Source organism: Plecotus auritus, assembly GCF_963455305.1.
Source record: "Plecotus auritus genome assembly, chromosome: 10".
Classification (NCBI taxonomy): Eukaryota; Metazoa; Chordata; class Mammalia; order Chiroptera; family Vespertilionidae; genus Plecotus; species Plecotus auritus.
This window is the reverse complement of record NC_137785.1, coordinates 61,041,705-61,061,461: the sequence shown is the minus strand read 5'-3', so window position 1 is coordinate 61,061,461 and position 19,757 is coordinate 61,041,705.

Sequence of the window (19,757 nt, the reverse complement as noted above, 5' to 3'; positions counted from 1 at the left end):
ACTGAGTTCTCTCCGAGCCGCAGGCGAGCCCGCTCCGCACTCGTCCACGGAGCGCTTGGGGAGAGCCCGGACGGACGGCACCTTCCCAGGCGGCGCTTGGGAAGCGAGCGGTCCCATCTGGGGCCACGCGTGGATGTAACTTACCCACGACCGTGGTTTCCCTGCGGCAGGACCCCCTGGGCGTCTCCGTGCCCGTTACTCAGACGCCAACGGAGCGCCGGTGCCTCCCACCCCGCCCCGGTGCGGGGCCGCAGGCGGGACAGCTGGGGAGGTGCGGGGCGTCGCTTTGAGGCCTGTGGGGATCTGCAATCGATAGCATCCATTTGGCGGTAGGTTTGGGGGGCGGGGGGGGGCGAGGCAGGGACCCACAAAGCTAGTGGACCTTCTGGCCGGAACGGGGCCGGCGGATGCTGGCCGCAGGGGGGAGTCCATGGAGTAGCCCACGATCTCTGCATCTGGGGGGACCTGGAAGTGTCCGTTTGAGAAACACAACTCCTGGTGGGGAGTCAAGACCTCACTTTCTCAGGACGACGGGGGGGGGGGGGGGCCTCAATGCCCGTGGCTTGCTGCCACGCGCCCACCACGCGGCCCGGGCTGTGGCCAGGCCCCGCCTCCGCAAGGCTCCGGTTTCCACCTGGTTTTGCGTGGGGAGCGGCGCCCACGTTGCTGCTAGAAACTAAAGGAGCGGGTACCGGGAAAACGCGGCTTTCAGAAGCGACAGAGCTGGGGCTGGCTTATGCTACGATGTGGCTCCTCAGGGCAGACAGGCTCCCCGAGAAGGCCGCGGGGCTCCCCTGCGTGACCCTGAGGCTCACCACCGCGTGCACAGAGCAATCGGGGACCAGGCAGGCCGAGCACAAGCCCAATGGCGCTGCCAACACTCGGGGCCCGAGTCAGCCTTCCCAGCCCCGCCCAGGGCACAGGCCTGGAGCTCGGGGTGGGCAGCCAGCCCAGGCCTACGTCACCATAGACTTCGTCTTATTTCTATGTTTTTTAATGTATTTTTCTTGATGTCAGAGAGGAAGGGAGGGGGAGAGGGAGATAGAAACATCAGTGATGCAGGAGAATCATCGATCCGCTGCCTCCTGCCTGCCCCACACTGGGGATCAGGCCTGCAACCTGACCGGGAATCGAACCCTGACCTCCTGGTTCCTGGGTCCATGCTCAGCCACTGGGCCACGCCCACAGGCTAGACTTCATTTTAAATCCTGATTCCACCGAAGGGCTGATCGAGTCTTACGGAGGATCTTGGGGAATCAGAAAGGGAAGATGGGTTGATGGTGTCAGGCTCCAAGAGGGAAGCAAAGTGGAACTCAATGGCAAGTGGGGGATGGGAGCAGTGGCTGGGGAGGGGGGCGGGGCTTAAGTGCAAGGGTCTTGCGCCCCCGCACCCTCCAGGGCGCTCTGCAGCCTGGGCATGGGTGTGAGCAGGTCGTGCCAGAGTGCAGTCTGGGGAGCTGGCACCTGATGGTGTGGGAAGGCGGTCCCCCTAGTGACTGGGAATGAATCTGTACACTTGGGGTGCATCTGAGACATGGTATGTCCACCCTAGCCTATCCAGCCCGCCTCCGGCTCCAAGGGTCCCAGTCTGTGGACCTCCCAGGGCTATCGCTGCTCACGTAGGGGTGCCACCTAGGGCTGTGCTTGTGGGAGCCCCTCCCTGCCCGAGGCTGGGTGCTTCCGGAGGCCACACCTCAGGCCTGCTTCATCACTGGGGTCCCTGGCCCAGCTCGGGCATTAGGAAATATTGATGGAACTCATCCAGAAATTAGTCTGATACTTAAATAATTCATTCTGTGTATCAGGTACTGTTTTACCCTTCGCTGGCAAATCAAATGAATGAATGAGTGAATGAATGAATGAATGAATACATGAACAGCATTACTTAAAACCTGTCCCGAGGACTGAAGGGTCCTGGGTTTGATCACGGTCAAGGGCACATACCGGTTGCAGCTTGATCCCGGCCCTGGTGCACGCGCCCTGAGGAATAATGCAGACAGAGAGGTCGGAGACAAGGGTGCTGTCTCCCGCGACCTCACCCCGCCACCCTCTGTGTCTCCCCTCCCAGGCATTTATTTTTCCGCGCGCGTCTTATTTTTTCCAGACTTGGAGGCGTTCTATATAAACGATTCTCTGTCCTGCTTTCATTTTCTAACCTTGTAGCGCGAGGTATTCCCCACGTCATTAAATATGCTTGGAAACATGATTTTATGGCTACATAATGTTCCTTCAAATGGATGCAACATAATTTATTTAAACAATCTCTTATTTGGGAACATCTAAATTGTATCTGATTCTTTGTTCTCTCCCAAGTATCGGAGGGAGCGAGCGTTTTCGCCGTGGAACCTCTATCCGCACCGCCCGCCTGTTCTTGGGTGCGGTTGGGAGAAGGGAGACTTCTGTGTCGGGGGTGGGAGGGTCTGAGGCTCCCCTGAGGCATTTCCAACCTTCTGGCCCCAAAGGCCGCCCCCCCCCACACACACACACCCCCAAATCCCCCTGCCTCCTGCCCCGGGGGGGGCGGGGCCCAGGGCTTATGCGCAGACTCCTAGGAGGTCGGTAACCCGCAGGCTGTAGCCACATTGTAGCCAGCGAGGCCTCCTCCTCTGACTGTCATTTCAGCGGGCTCTGCTGCCCCGGGGCTCACCTCTCAGCCCTAGGCAGCCCCAGGGGGTCCCCCCCCCCCCCCGCCCCAGCAGGGGACAAGCAGGACCTTCTTGGCTTCAGAGGAAACACTGTATCGCTTTCCCCGGCTCCTTGCTCGGCTGTGTGCAGGGCAGGGACGCAGCCAGCCAGTGTCAGAGCCGTGGCGTCTCTGGGGCGGGGTCCCGTCCTGAGCCGTGGCCCGGAACCGTGACCTCCCGGTTCCTAGGTGGACGCCCAACCACTGAACCCCGCTGCGGCTCTGAGCGGATCTTTGGGGCAGGGTTACACCCCTGCAGGTGGGGTAGAGATTGGCCTCGCTGACGAGTAATGAGCTGGTTACTTTCCCAGATGCCACCCGCCTTCTCTGACCTCGGGCCACGAAGCGAGAAGAGACGCAGGAAGGACCCTGCGTGGCCTGGACGGCCACCACCTGGACGGCCACCACCGAGCCTGAGGTGCGCGCTTCATGCAGGCCCCTCGGTGGCGCCCTCCAAGCAGATCACCGCACTTCCTGCGCTCCCAACCACGCCCAGCCCTGGCTTGGCTCAGTGCATAGAGCAGCCGTGGGCAAACTACGGCCCGCGGGCCGGATCCGGCTGTTCTATCCGGTTCTCTTGCTCTCCCCTCCGCTCCTTTACTTTGAATTTATATTAGTTCACACAAACACTCCATCCATGCTTTTGTTCCGGCCCTCCGGTCCAGTTGAAGAACCCATGGTGGCCCTCGAGTCAAAAAGTTTGCCCACCCCTGGCATAGAGCATTGGCCTGCGGACTGAAGATCCCCGGTTCGATTCCCGGTCAGGGCACACGCCCGGGTTGCGGGCTCGATCCCCAGTGTGGGGCATGCAGGAGGCCGCCGATCCATAGCTCTCTCTCCCTCTCCATCCCTCTCTGAAATCAACAAGAATATCTTTTTTTTAAAGTCTAACCATGCCCAGAGCTCTGGTCTCTGCCCCCCAGTTCTTTGGGGAGAGAGGAGGCCTTACCAGCCGCAGCCACAGGGACAGGAGCGGGGCCTGCTGGGGAGGGGAGAACCCCAAGTCCCCACGAGGAGCCGGGTGGGGCGGCTGGAGGGAGCGCTGCGCTCTGAGGCCATTAGCGGAGGGAGAACCCCGCGCACCTCGGGCCCCAGGGGCTGCGTCGCCTCCGCTCGGCTCCCTAGGTTCAGAGCACAACCCTGGGCCATTACGGAAAGGTTAATGGCGCCCGCGTTCTCCGTGAGGGAGAGGAAATGCGCGAGCCTCTTAGAGACGTTTCCGCCTGAAAATGTTACATGGGAATAATTGATGGCTCTCTCTGGAACACGCAGCCGCGCCGCGCTCACCCCTGTGGCTTCCAGATGGGCCGCGCTGTGCTGTGATGGGAAGCAGCATTTATTGAGCGCCTACTGTATACCGAGCCCAGCCCGGGACCGGGGAGGAGGGGGACTGGGGAGGGAACGGCTGGGCCCTGTCACCATCGGGACCTCAAAACCCGCAGCTTCTCCCGCCTTCTTCCTGAGAGGCTCACAGGCTGCACCCCGGGGCCTGGAGCTGCCCCCCCCCGCAGCCACCCCGGGGGCACCTGCACCAGCAGGCGGGTCCGACGGACCCCTCGGCCCGGAGCCCCTCGCCAGCTGGGCACCCCAGCCTGCGCCCGCTCCGGGTCTGCTTTTGTTATAAATATTTCATTGTGGAGGAGCTTGGGCCTGAGCTGATATACAGCGCTTGGCAGCGTTTCCCCTCCGGCATTTGGTAATAATTCCGCACCAAATGCTGCGGAGCGACCCTCCCCAACGGCACGGCCGCCAGCCAAGGCGCGTGCACACTGCAGCCCAGGAAGTCGCTGCGTCGGGGCGTCTGGGTCCCGGGCCAGCCGAGGACAACTGCGCCCGGACACAGGGCCGCCTGCGGGCCCCCCATCCTGCACAGCACACCGCCCAGCGCGGCCCTCTGGACAGGGGGTCCCGGAGCTGCGCCAGGGACATAAAACAGGTGGCACAGCCCGGCCGGTGCGGCTCAGGGGTGGAGCGTCGACCTATGTATGAACCGGGAGGTCGCCGGTCGATTCCCCATCAGGGCACATGCCCGGGTTGTGGGCTCCACCCCCAGTAGGGGGCGTGCAGGAGGCAGCCCATCCATGACTCTCATTGATGTTTCTCTCTCTCTCCCTCTCCCTTCCTCTCTGAAATCAATAAAAATATTTTTGAAAAAACACAGAAAAAAAAAAAAAACAGGTTGTACACACGCTAGGTGCTCCACAGCACTGCTGGGGGGATTCTGAGACGTAAAATTAAAACGTGCCTGTTTTTTTGTGGGTTTCTTAAAATATATTTCTATTGAAATATAGAGAGGTGAGAGAGATGAAACATCCATGATGAGAGAGAATCATGGATAGGCTACCTCTTGCTCGCGCCCCAACTGGGGATCGAGCCCGCAGCTGGGCGTGTGCCCTGACCGGGAATGGAACCCGGGACCCTTCAGTCCGCAGGCCGGCGCTCTATCCATTGAGCCACCCCAGCCAGGGCACGTTTGCTTTTCCACATTCCATCTCCATGCGCTGGCCGCGCGCCCTCCAGACGGCCCCCTCGTGTCCTTAGGGAGCAACGGAGCTTCCTGACGCTCCAGCTCTGAACCGCCCGGGTCATGTTCCGGTGGCTCCGTGGCCCTCGCTGGGTGGGCTGGGGACGAAGGGACGCCTGGCAGCTTGTGGGGGGGACTGAACGTGGGGCCCACGTGGCCTCAGGCCACAGTCCGTGCTCAGGAGACGTTCACGCCCGGCCAGGGGCCCTCTCGGTGCCACGGGCTCCACACGCTATCCCGCCCATGGGTGCCGGGCAGGAGGGGCATCTCCTTCAGGGCCCCCGAGGCGCACCTCCGGAGGCGAGGGCAACGCACACAGGCCCCGGGCTGCGTCCTGCCCTTTCCACACACCGTCCTCGCCCTCCTCCCCCTCCGCGCCCTCCTCCCCCTCCTCCCCCTCCGCGCCCTCCTCCCCCTCCGTGCCCTCCACGCCCTCCTCCCCCTCGTCCCCTTCCTCCCCCTCCTCCCCCTCCTCCCCCTCCTCACCCTCCTCCCCCTCCGCGCCCTCCTCCCCCTCGTCCCCCCTCCTCACCCTCCTCCCCCTCTGCGCGCCCTCCTCCCCCTCTGCGCCCTCCTCCCCCTCCACGCCCTCCTCCCCCTCGTCCCCTTCCTCCCCCTCCTCGCCCTCCTCCCCCTCCGCGCCCTCCCCCCGGGCATCTCGCCTGCTGGTTTGCGGTCCCGTCTTCCCCTCCAGGTGTTGGCTGTGAGTGTTGTGAGTTCTCGGACCCAGACAGGGCAGGAGCAGGCACAGGCCCCCGGTCCAGCACCCTCTAAGGAACCCCCCACCTCTCTCATTTTTATTATTTTTCAGGCTGTGATGATCCTCCTGTGAACTGATTGTTTAATCCTGCTTAGGACTCTATGACTTTTTTTTTTTTTTTTTGGTTAATCCTCACCAGAGGACATTTTTTTCCATTAATTTTAGAGAGCGTATAAGGGAGGGGGGAAGGGATGAGAGGAGAGAGAGAGAGAGAGAGAGAGAGAGAGAGAGAGAGAGAGAGAGGAACACTGATGTGAGAGAGCCACATCAATTAGTTGCCTCCCCTATGAGCCCCAACTGGGGCAGGAAATCTGCAACCCAGGTATGTGCCCGTGACCGGAATCGAACCTGAGGCCCAAGGTCGAGGGCAGGTGCCCTAACCTGAACCACGCCGGCCCGGCGCTATGGCTCTGCTCTGAGGACTCGCATCTGTCATCAAGGCTGGAAAACGCCTACCGTTCTCTCTCCGGCACCGCCTCTTCCCCTGCCCCTCCGGGCCGCGCCTCCGGGAGCCTCCGACCTCCCGGGAGAGGCCTTAGGTCCGGGGGCCTCCGACCTCCCGGGAGAGGCCTTAGGTCCGGGGGCCTCCGACCTCCCGGGAGAGGCCTTAGGTCCGGGGGCCTCCGACCTCCCGGGAGAGGCCTTAGGTCCGGGAGCGTCTGACCTCCCGGGAGAGGCCTTAGGTCCGGGAGCCTCCGACCTCCCGGGAGAGGCCTTAGGTCTGGCCCTGCTCTGCCCTCCGGCCCCTCACCTGTTCGTGTCCAGCGTGTCCCCGCCCGTGCCGCCGGCTGTGTGACTTCTGCCGCTCCTCCCGCCCCCCTCGCCCCCGCACTGCTCCAGGAGGTCTGCTTCCCACGGCCCGGCCCCCCTCACCCCGGGGAGCCCCTGAGGGTGGGCGTCACTCCCGGGCCCTCCAGCTCACAGCCCAGCCCGTATCAGCCCGTGGCCCCGTGACGTGGCCTGGGCTCTGTGCACCTGTGACCTGTGACCTGTGACCTGCACGTGGCCCCTCGGGAGGCGGGCGGAATGCCTGGGACCAGCCACGTGGCTGCCCTTCACCCACCTGAGACGCCCCGACAAGCCCTGGGAGACGCTCCGTCGCCACCGCCAAGCAGCGGCCGGTCCTGCAGGGGCCCCGCGCGTCCCGAAGCCCAGCGCTGCCCTCCACCAGCGCGACCTTGGGCAGCACTCGGCGCCTCCCTCCCCGTGGACCAAGTGGGGTGCTCAGCGGGCCTTCCTCCCAGTCCCCGGTGGTGAGACGCTCCGTTCCGGGGAGGCTACCCCCCCACCCCGAGGGCGGCTGCGCTCTGAGCCCGTCGGAACCACGTGCTGAGAGCAGGGACGGTCGAACCCCGTGCCTAACGGAGCGCCGCTGTGTTCCTCTCTCCGCGGGCTGTTCCGCGTGTCCACGCTCACGGAGGCCCTGTGCCCCCCCCCCCCACCTGCTTTTGGAACAAATGATGAGAAATCGAGACGGAGACGGAGAGGTGGGCGAGGCGGCTGTGGTAAGGGACGCGCAGGATCCTGGAGCTGAGAGCCGCTATCCATCAAGCCATTAAGAGTGCAGTTATGTGTCCGCCTGGGCTAAGCGAGCAGGGGCAGGTCGTCCGTCCTCCCGCTCCTGCTGCTGAGACAGCCTGGGGCAGCGGGGGGCCCGAAGCCGCCTCTGGACCCCGCCCCCCCATGCCAGCTCCAGGGGCCCCAGGGGCTCCTGACGCACTCACCCCCACCTCGCACTGAAACTCAGGCCTCACACAGGACTGGAGGGTGAGAAGCAAGGAACCGGCCCGGCCGGCCTGTCTCAGGGGCTGAGCGTCGACTTAGGAACCAGGAGGTCAGGGTTCGATTCCCGGTCAGAGCACAGGCCCGGGTTGTGGGCTCCATCCCCAGTGTGGGGCGTGCAGGAGGCAGCTGGTCCATGATTCTCCCTCATCATCAATGTTACTGTCTCTCTCTCCCTCTCCCTCTCCCTTCCTCTCTGAAATCAATACAAATATATGTTTTTTTAAAAAGAGACTTAAAAATATAGAAGCAAGGAGCTGCCTTCTTCTTGAAGCGCGGCCACCGCTGGGCCTGCGAATCCCGAAGAAGCCGGGGAACGGAGGGCCCCCCCCCCCTCGTCCCCGCAGCTCAGAAACGGGAATCGGGAGGCGAGGTACGAGCAGGAGTTACTGCCGGCACTTGATTGGAGTGACTGTTACGTAAAAGCCAACCCAGATGAATCGCCTGCAGGGAGTTGTCTGGCTGCATGAGTTTTTACACATCTTTCAGGAAATCAAAGGCCCAAATGCTAAATCTCACACTCAGGAACATCAAGTGGATTTGTGACAGTCCCCGGAGGCCGCGGTGTCCATAAACCGATGAATGAATCACACCGACGCCGCTCTGCCGTTTCTCATCTGTGACTGATACAATATTGATAACACTCCCCACTCACTTAACTCCTTCAGGGCCTCGTGGCACCGCGGCCTTGGGCTGCGTGTGTCCCACGTCTGAGTCAGGCTGTGGTCGCCTGTGGGGGCCGCAGCGGGCCGAGGGCCACTCGCTGACCTCCGGGGCCGGATGAGGGTTAACATGGCACTTGCAGCCCGCTGCCCGGCCGGCGTGGCTCGGCGCCTGAGCATCAACCTAGGAACCAGGAGGTCAGGGTTCGATTCCCGGTCAGGGCACAGGCCTGGGTTGGGGGCTCCATCCCCAGTGGGGGACATGCAGGAGGCAGCCGATCCATGATTCTCTCTCATCATTGATGTTTCTCTCTCTCTCCCTCTTCCTGCCTCTCTGACATCAATAACAACATATTTTAAAAATGAAAACAGTTATTTTTAAAAATGTGGCGAGAGGACACACGCCTGTCCCTGTATCTGTGGCCCCTGCCGACGCCCTGGAGCCAGCAGCCCGCACTCAGCCTCCTGCTGGTCTACGGCTCGGCTGAACCCTCCTCGCAGCCGCACCATTGCCACCGCCTCCTCCCTCCCCTGACAGCTCCTGTCCCCCCGGACTCTGACTGAGCTGTCCCACCGCTGAGCCCTCGGAGAGGACAGAAACTCGGGGCGCCCTCTCCCTTCTCGTGTGAGGGAGGGAGGGCGCGTGCCTTCCCAGCTCCCTGAGCCCGTCCCTCCCCCTCGGCGTTGAACACATTCCTCGAACCTACGCGCCTGGGGGAGCGGGTCTCACTTTCAGTTTCCTTTCCTTTCGGCTTTTTGTCCAGCTGTTCCAGGGGCTCCAGACCCTCGGGGGCTTCTCCTCGGACCCAGGTTACCCCCCGCGGGGTTCCTGCTGGGGTGGTAGCCATCTCCCTTCGCCAGCCTCTGTTCCTGGCAGTGCTTCTCCGCTCCCCTCGGACCTCGAGGGTGGGGAGCTGCGTCTCCAGCCCTGGGGGTGCCTGGCGGGCTCCCCTCATTCCTGCCTACAGGGCAGACACAGACGTTCAAGTTCACGCCTTTCCCGTGTCGCTTCGAACCGGCGCCCCCGGGGACGCGCTGTCCCAGCCTCTCCCGCAGCGGCACCTTCTCTCCCATCTCCTCCCCCGCGTGACCGCAGCGGGCAGCTCTGCCAAGCGTCTCCGCGCACGTGACACGCGCCCGGCTTCCCGGCCCGGAGACCTGTCCCCACGGTGCCCGCCACCCACCTCCTGTCCATGGGACCTCACTTCCTCTTTCTTTTCTTAGATGTGTTTTTATCGATAGTAGAGAGAGAGGAAGGGAGAGGAAGGGAGAGGAAGAGAGAGAGAGAAACATCGACGAGAGAGAAACATCATCGACCGGCTGCCTCCTGCACGCCCCCTACTGGGCACGGAGCCCGCACCCCGGCCCGTGCCCTGACCAGGAATCGAACCAGCGACCTCCTGGTTCCTGGGTCCACGCTCAACCCCTGAGCCACGCGGGCTGGGCCCCTGGTTTTTTGTTGTTGTCGTTAACCCTCCTCTGAGGATACTCTTTCAATAGATTTTTTTTTTCTTTTTAGAGAGAGAACGGAAGGGCGAGGGAGAGACAGAGAGAGCAACGCCATGCTGCTGCCTGTGTCTGTGAGTTTGGGGTTTTGTTTTTGTTTTCTTTTTGATAAATCCCTTCACCTTTCTCACCCGGCCCCGCAACCTGGCTCCCCTCTCGCCTGCAGGGGCAGGTGGGTGGTCAGAGGAGGCCAATCAGGGCCTCAGGCCCCTGACCACAGGGACGGCTCCGGGAAGGGCTCGCCAGCCCGGCGGACGCAATGATGCTGGCTTTGGGGTCTCCTCTGAGATGCTGCTCCCAGAGCTTCTCCTTCCGGTGGACCCGGAAGTGCGAGATGCCAGACTGGAAGTGTGGGGGCCGCACGGGCAGAGAGCCTTCCTGCAGACGTGGGGACTGAGCTGCAGGGTGGAGGCAGCGAGGAGGGAGGGGAAAGGAAGGAGAAGAGGGAGGGGGAGGGAGAGGCAGAGGCGAGGCCAAACTGCAGCGAAAGAGGGGGACGGAGAGAAAACGGAGGAGAGAGAGCCCCTGGATCCAGCCATTCCTGATCTCCGCCCGAGGACTTTCCAGGTGTGCGAGCCCGTGGGTGCGGATCCCGCTACGGCTTCGCGTGGACGGCGTCACTCACACGCACGAGCACAGGGACAGCACCCCGCCATCTCCCCGGCGGCTGTCCGGGGCTCCTGCCTGCAAAGGCCGCGTCCCGGCAGGCGGCAGGTGAAACCGCCCGCGCTGTGCAGAGCGGCCAAAGCGAGGTGTGATGGATATGCAAGACCCCCCTGAGGCCTCCGGTTTAAGAGGCGCCCGATCAATAGGAAGTCATTAAACATCAATCCCGGGACCGTGGACCCGCGGGCCTGCTGGCCCTCACTCGGCACCTCCGGCCCTGAACGCCTGAATCACTGCCCACGGAGCCGCGCGGCGGCCGCCAGGTTAATTTATGGGCGCACTTCCGCGTGTTAAGTGCTTAAATTTGGAAAAGATGAGCTCCGGGGCCGGGCGCGGTGCGCGGCGATCGGCGTTCAGAATGGGTCGCGCTTTCTGTCGTTGACAAGAAGGCGAGGGAGTGGGGCTCCTGAAACTCCCGGTGACTTAAACCCACAGGACCGCGGGGGGCAGCGTTCGAATGGGGGCTTGGGGGGGCACCTCGTCACCCCCTTCTTCCCCACGCCGACCCCCCCCCGTGTTTCCAAAGGTGTCTCCTGGCCCTCGTGGGGGGCCCGGGCGGGGGGGGAGGTGAAGGGGCCGCCCACCAGGTCACAGAACCACGGAGACCATGCCCCCTTTGCGTGTGTTATTCGATTCCCCAGCAACTTCCGACGAGCCTGATACGTAACGATCTTCAAATATTTAGCAAAAGCCCGCACCCTTGAAGAGAGTTCCACGCTCTCAAATTAAAGCGCGTCTCGGGGTTTGAAGAGGTTTAATTGGCCTTCTCTCCGGGCTGCAGACGCTCCCCTCCCTCTCGGAGACGTTCCTTTTTGTGTTTCGCCTGCGCAGCGGGGACGCGCGTGAGGTCCCGCCATCGCACTGGGACTCCAGGCGCCGAGGCTGTCGGGCAGGAGAGGCCGGGAAGCCTGCGGGACGTGCCAGGTGCCCGGAGCCGGTGGGCAGGTCAGGGCCTCGCCGGCGCCCCTCCCGCCGCCCGGCACGGGTACTGGGACTTTAAAAGCCAACGCAGGGGGCACCAGCGCCTCCCCGGGCGGGCGGGCGGGCCTGGCGGGCGCTGAGGGGCCTGTCCCTTTGGCGCCCCCACCCCTCGGGCCGGCGCTCCCCCGGACGGTCCCCCTGTGGGCCACACGCCGGTGAGCCTGGGCTACCGCATCCCAACACCGACCCTTGGGTGAGCACCCTCAGCCCTGGTGCCGGCCACACGGGCTCATCTGCCCTTAAGCAAGGTGCTCCCTGCAGGGGCGCCCGCCTCCGAGGCCTACGTGCCCGTCTGAAAGGCTCCCCTCGCCCGCCCGGGGCTCGGGGTGAGCGGCGACCTGTGAACCAGGAGGTCACGGCTCGATTCCCGGTCAGGGCACAGGCCCGGGTTGCGGGCTCCATCCCCAGGGGGGGGCGTGCAGGAGGCAGCCGGTCCATGATTCTCTCTCATCTTTGATGTTTCTCTCTCCCTCTCCCTCTCCCTTCCTCTCTGAAATCAACAAAAATATTTTAAATAAAAAATTAATTAAAAAAGAGTTCATAGTATTAGAAGAAGAAGAAGAAGAAATTCCAGCAACAGGCTACCTGCAGGTAACAACCGCGCTGCCAGCGAGCAGCTGGGGGCCCGCCAAGGCGGGTCTGGCGGCAGCTGTGCTGTCATTAACGGCGGTGAAGGCGGCTGGGGAGGTTACTGCCTCGATAAAATACCCCCAAAAGATCACAACAGCGATGCGGGGGGCGGGGGCTGCAGCCAGACTGAATGGCTGGTCTGAAAACTCGGCCCCTCCCTGGCGGCCCGTAACGGCCTTCCGCCAGCCCCGGCCAGTGTGCCAGGCTGGGGACGGCACACGGCAGTAAAGACAGTGGCCGGGGAGATGGTCGGCGCAATGCGGTAGCAGGCGTCCTCCAACTACGGCCCGCGGGCCACATGCGGCCCGCCGAGGACATGTATCCGGCCCGCCAGGTGCCGCTGCCTGTCCTGCTTAGCAGCCGACGCATCCCGGGCCCGCAGTGCGCATAGGAATTGGTTCATAGTTTTTTTTTTAAACTATAGTCCGGCCCTCCAACGGTCTGAGGGACAGTGACCTGGCCCCCCATTTAAAACGTTTGAGGACCCCTGCTAGACACTCTTGCTCGGTGCTCCATTTCAGCGCCGCGATGATTCATTAGGGGAGAACGTGTCCCCTGCACGCGCGGACGTGAGTGTCAAAAATATGCAGCCCGGGTTTGGTTGGGTTTTAGACCAAAATTAATTTTTATTTGACAGTTCTGTGGGCGGAAGGACATCTCACATGCGGCAGAAAGCAGACACTGACGTTTTAAAAATGGCTGTGGCATCGCAGAGACAGAGTCGTGACTGCGTGGTCTCCCCATCCTCCGCCGGCGCCCCGGGACAGCCCTGCGCAGGGCGGGATCGGACCTGCCTGGCTGGTGGGACCTCCCGGGAAGGGTCCTGTGACGGCCTAGGAAACAGGACCAGGGCCGCCAGTCCCTAAGGAGCAGCCCTGAACACCCCCCGGCCCCCCCCCCCCGCCCCCGCCACACACACACCCAGGCGTTGGAGAGGCAGGCTGCCTGGGCGGACAGGCTGGCAGAGAGCATGTTCCCGAAGCTCAGGACTGCCTCCTGCCGACCATTACGAGTATAAACAAGCATGTAGGGCCCCCTGGCAGGGCTCAGGGGTTGAGCATCGACCTAGGAACCAGGAGGTCACTGTCTGATTCCCCGTCGGGGCACAGGCCCGGGTTGTGGGCTCTGTCCCCAGTGTGGGGCGTGCAGGAGGCAGCCGGTCCATGATTCTCTCTCATCATGGTCATTTCTCTCTCCCTCCCCCTTCCTCTCTGCAATCAATATATTCCAATAGTAAAAAAAAAAAAAAAAAAAAAAAAAAACGTGTGACACAGGCCTAGGGAACTCGCGGCAGGAAGCTTGACAGGGGTTTGGGGGGGACCTGACACAGACCAGAGGGGCCACAGTCTCCTCTCCCCTCAATCCCACAACACCCTACCTGTGCCCTTCTCGTGTGAGGCAGCCCACGGCCCTGTCCCCCACGGTCCCTGCCCTCCGGGGTCCCCAGTCCCAGGCTCCCTCCGCTCCACATGTGCCAGTGCCCTCCATCCCCTGAGCAGCCAGGGGGGTGAGCCGCCGGCTGGGGTCACATGGGGAGGCCCGTCCCCTCCCCCACACTCGCCCCCCCCTCTCCCTAGGGTTCCCCTCGGCCTCCTGCTCCCTCAGGGCCCGGTGTGTGATGTGGGGGAGATGGGGGCGTCCCCGGAGTCTTTTGGGGGAGACGCTGGGAGTCTGGCAGCAGCCCAGCGCGGGAGGGGGTCTGACCAGCCAGGCGTCAGGACACCAGGGTTTTGTTCCAGGCGCTGGGGGAGAGGGGGAGGAAACGGGGCCCGGGAGGTCAGGGGTCATGAGGCCAGGCAAGGTGTGAGGGAGAGGATGCCGGGGCAGGGAAGAGGAGATGTGGGGCTGGATGGGGTGCAGTGAGAGCGGATGGTGGGGGGCACTGGATCCTTATTGCCACGGTGGTGGAGGGAGACGATGCCCCACTTGGGGGCGGCTAGGAAGAGCTGGGGGGTCTCTGTGTGCTGTCCCCGTGTGCGCACCTGACCTATGTGCGGGGGTGCATCCATGTGCGTGTTCGCCGGCGTGTGTCTTCATCTGTGTCCCGCCCACACGGCGTGAACCTTTAGTGTGGCACATGCATGTGCGGGAGACAGGTGCTGGGAGGGTGCGGGAGACGCCCAACCAGACACCCCAGGGTTGGCCCACGGCTCCCGCCCCTCCCCCACTAGGAGACCAGGACCCCTAAGGAAATCCTCAGGGGACCCCCTGGAGCTCTCAGGGAAGTCAGAGTGGCCCCACCCCCAGCCCAGAGCCGCAGGGGAAGACGCGGGGGACTCGCCATGGGGACTAAGGAGCCTGAGGACGGGCCCCGGGGGCCCTGAGCCCACAGTTCACGGCGGCCGCCCGGACAGGTGAGGGGACAGCAGCGTCCTGCTCGGTTCGGCGCTGCCCCAGGGCCCGCTGAGGGGACCCCCTGGCCACTCCCCGCAGAGGACGGCCTCCCGCCGCCCAGGAGCTCCTGGTGTCCAGGGGGGACACCAGGCACCATCGCAGGGGGCAGCCCGGTGGCTCTCCTCCTGCTCCGGCCACCAGCCCGCAGAGGACAGCGTGGCGCTTGGGCAGCCCCACCCCGGCAGCGCCCTCGGAGCCCCGGCTGTCCCCCACCCTGTCCCAGCTGTCCCCCACCCCGTCCCAGCTGACCCCCACCCCATCCCGGCTGTCCCCCCCCCTCCCGGCTGTCCCCCCCCCCCCCCGTCCCAGCTGACCCCCACCCCATCCCGGCTGTCCCCCACCCCGTCCCGGCTGTCCCCCCCCCCCCGTCCCGGCTGTCCCCCCCCCCCCGTCCCGGCTGTCCCCCACCCTGTCCCGGCTGTCCCCCCCATCCTGGCTGTCCCCCACTCGTGCATCGCTCTGCGGCAGGATTAGCTCGTCACTGTCTTTGCTAAAACTGGGCGGCAGCACGTGGTGCTCTGTCCTGCGCTTTGCGAGTGTGACGCAAACATGAAGTGACGTAGAATTTCATTTATCGTTACCATGAGCCGACTCGACGCTGTCCTCGGGAGAGCGCGGCCCCCACGGGCCAGCGGCTGTATTTCGGCGCCGTGTCTCAGCACCATTCCCTCCCGGACTTGTCACCCGCACACAGCACGGCCCTCTGCTCCCGGAGCGGCTCTCCCACTCAAACCCATCCAACCTCAGGCCTAACGGAGCACGCGCCCCCACGCCGGGGGTACCTGCACCCCTTGGCCAAGCCCAGCCAGGCCCCCACCACTGTGTTCTGGAGGCTCAGGTTGGCCTCATTCCGCACTCCAGTAACTGCCAAATCAGAAGGGTTTATTATCCCTGAAATTTCACGGGGGAAGGAAATAAGGAGAGGAGGTTAGCACTGAACCTTCATAACGATCAGCTCCAACCAGGGCCAGCGACGCACAAACCCACAATCCCAGGCCGGTTAGGGGGGAGCGGCGGGGGGCGATGGGGACAGGCGGGTCTGCACCAGGGCAGCCATGGGGCCCTTCCTTTTGGCAAAAAAAAAAAAAAAATAGCGCTGAGAGAGGCTCACTGCCGGGGAAGGGGAAGACCGGCTCCGCCGTTCCCTGCTACCTGCTTACATTAAGCCTAATTCCTCTTATTTTGCTGGAATTAATTTGGCTTAATGCTCTCTCCCTTGTTAGAGGCCTCTTGCCATGTTCTGGGGTTTTTTTCCACGTAGAGAGCCAGAGGGGAGGGAGGTGGAGAGAGGCAGGAAGCAGGCGGGTGTGAGGAGAGATCAATAAGGAGAGCGGAGACACTCCAGCCTGTAGTTGGGATCACACGTGCCCTTCACCAGCTGTGAGGGGCAGGGCTACCAGGTGGACCGGTTAATAACGAGGATTTTTTTTTCAATCGATGGAGTTACACATATGTTGATATATATGCGATTTGATATGTATTGCTATTTTGTTGTATTGACAGCAAGCTTCAAAACTTCATATGTCAAATTTTCTGAAGGTGTGAACATCATAGATATTTTTACCCTTAAAAATTTCATGCCAAGAAAAGAGCATTTGTGGGAAGTTTTAATTCATTGCTTTATTTTGAAGAAAAGTGCTGCTGAAAGTGATCGTATACTTCAGGAAAATTATGGTGAACATGCTCCATCTCAAGATACTTGTGAACGCTGGTTTAAATGCTTTAAAAGTGATGATTTCGATGTGAAAGACAAAGAACGTCCAGGTCAACCAAGAAAGTTTGAAGACCAACAATGACAAGCATTATTGGATGAAGATGCGTGTCAAACTAAAAAACAACTTGCAGAACGATTAAACGTTGCTCAGCAAACAATTTCTGATCATTTACAAGCAATGGGAAAGATTTTAAAGGAAGGAAAATGGGTGCCACATCAACTGAACGAAAGACAAATGGAAAACCAGAGTCATCAGTAAAATGTTGCTTCAACGGCACGAAAGAAAGTCTTTTTTTGCATCGCATTATGACTGGCGATGACAAGTGGATTTATTTTGAGAATCCCAAACGCACAAAATCATGGGTTGATCTAGGTCAACCATCAACATCGACTGCAAGGCCAAATCGCTTCGGAAAGAAGACAATGCTCTGCGTTTGGTGGGATCAGGAAGGTGTGGTGCATTATGAGCTTCTAAAACCAGGTGAAACCGTTAATACTGATCGATACCGACGGCAAATAATCAATTTGAACCACGCTTTGATGGTAAAACAACCAGAATGGGCCAGAAGACACGGCAAAGTAATTTTGCTTCCTGATGACGCACCATCACACACTTCAAAACCAGTTAAAGACACGTTAAAAGATCTTGCCTGGGAAGTATGAACCCACCCGCCATATTCACCAGACCTTGCTCCTTCAGGTGACCACTTGTTCCGATCGATGGCACACGCACTTTCTGAGCAGCACTTCAAAACGTACAAAGAAGTGGAAAATGGGGTCTCTGAATGGTTTGCCTCAAAACAAGAAAAGTTCTATTGGGACGGTACCCACAAATTACCTGAAAGATGGGGGAACTGTGTAGCCAGCGATGGGCATTACTTTTAATAAAGCACTTTGGATGTTTCTCTTAAAATTATTGTGTTTTCTTTGATTACAAAATCCACATTTTTAACCGGTTAAGAGCTAAGCTAATCCGCATTTTTAACTGGTATCCGAATTTTAACCAATATGCAGATTAGTTATTAACTGGCCAATAATGCAGATTTTGTAATTAAAGAAAACAATAATTTCAAGAGAAACATCAAAAGTGCTTTATTCAAAGTAATGTCCATCGCTGGCTACACATTCCCCCATCTTTCAGGTCATTTGTGGATACCGTCCCAATAGAACTTTTCTTGTTTTGAGGCAAACCATCCAGAGACCCCATTTTCCACTTCTTCGTACGTTTTGAAGGGCTGCTCAGAAAGTGCGTGTGCCATCGATCGGAACAAGCGGTCATCTGCAGGAGTGATACAACAAAATAGCATACATATCACATCGCAAATATATCAACATACGTGTGACTCCATCCATGGGAAAAAATCCGCATTATCAACCGGTACAGCCAGCTGACGAGGGCGTGGTCAACGTGGGAGGCGTGGTCAACGTGGGAGGCGTGGTCAACATGGGAGGCGTGGTCAACGTGGGAGGCGTGGTCAACGTGGGAGGCGTGGTCAACGTGGGAGGCGTGGCTGAGGGTGGACCCAGGCGGGAGCCCTGAGCAGAGGGAAGGGCCTGGCGTTCATGTTTCCTGCCTGAGGCTGGAGTACAAGGCACATCCCTGCATCCCAAAGCCTAGAGCAGGGCCTGGCAGGAAGGTCCGAGGCGCAGCCAGGGGGGCGCTGACCACCCCTCCCACGAGCAAACGCAAAAACGCGCCTGGACAGGTAGCCATTCCTCCCCGGGACCACCGAGCGCTCAACGAACAGCCTCTGACAACAAACATGGGGAGAGACGGACAGAGAAGCCTGGGAACTGGGAGCCCTCGGGGGCGTTGGGGAGTCCCCACCAGAGGAGCGGGCGCGCACCCCAAGGTCCCGACCCTCCACCTCCGCGGGGCGCGGCAGTGTGAGGGGCTCGGCCTACCTGCCCGGCCCGCAGGCTCAGAGCTGCACGCGGGCCTCGGCCTCGGCACAGAAGGAGCGGGAGGAGGGCAAGCCACGCACAACCGGCCCACCTGCGGCTCCAGGCGCAGGTGAAGGCCCCCGCACCGGAAGCGCCTGCCAGTGCGCAGGTGGCGGAAGTAGCTGCTTGGGCCCAGGCGCCGGAAGTAGCTGCTTGGGCTGAGGTGGCAGAAGTAGCTGCTTGGGCCCAGGCACCGGAAGCGCCCGCCAGTGCCCAGGCACCGGAAGTAGCTGCTTGGGCCCAGGCGCCGGAAGTAGCTGCTTGGGCCCAGGCACCGGAAGCGCCCGCCAGTGCCCAGGCACCGGAAGTAGCTGCTTGGGCTGAGGTGGCGGAAGTGCCTGCCGGTTCCCATCGGCTTCCCTAACTCCCCTGCGCGTGGAGCCCGCACGGAGAACGCATTGGACAGAACTCAACATCCTTTTATGATAAAAACGCTCACCCAGGTGGGTGCAGAAGGCACATGCCTCGGCACAATGAAGGCCACAGCTGACAAGCCCGCAGCTCACATCCTCAGTGCTGAAAAGCTGAAAGTTTTTGCCTAAAAGATGAGGAACCAGACAAGGATGCCCACGATCCCACTTGTGCTCAGCATGGCACTGGAAGTCCTAGCCACAGCGCTCAGGCAAGAAAAATAAATGAAAGCCATTCACGTTGGAGAGAAAGAAGCGAAACTCTCATTATTGGCAGAGGACATGATAATATGTGTGGAGAACCCTAAAGATTCCATAAAAAAAAAAAAACACAAACTATTAGAACAAATAAAGGACTTCAGTAAAGTGGCAGGATACAGAATCAATATACGGAAATCGGTTGCATGTCGATATGCCGATAATGAATGAGTGGAAGGAGGAATTAAGGAGACAGTCCCGTTTACAACTGCATCAAAAAGTTAAAATATTAAATAAACGAATAAACAAAACAGAAACAGACCCATACATAGAGAACAAACTGGTCGCCAAAGGGAAGGAGGTGAGGGGATTGGATTTTTTTTTTTTTTTTAAAGAGGAGTTACTCAATAAAGTTAATTTTAACATGTCTATTAGCAAAATTAAAGCTGCAGAATAGAAAAAATATTTATATATTATAAATCAACAAAGGTCAGATACTGGATTAATGCCCTCCAATATATAAAGAGACCTTACAAATAGATGTCTTAAGTAAAAAGGGACTCCCTGAGACGTGAAAATGTAGAGAAGGACTCTACAACGTGGGTCAGGCCCCAGCTTCCTGGAGAGGTCCACCTGACCCCAGACTCCATCTCTGCAAACTGCTTCACCACTCACCCCTCCCGGGAAGGAGGGCCAGGCCCACGCTCCCGCATCGCCTGTGCCCAGTCCTCCACCCCCCTCAGGCCAGGACACCTGGGAAGAGATCAGTGATGGGCATCCCTGACTTGTGCAGGAAAAGCCGGGACAGGAAAAGCTGCTCCCCAGGGGGCACCCGGGACCCAGGAAAAGACACAAGGGCTCAGAGTCCACCTATCCATCCGTCTGTCCACCTGTTTGGCCATC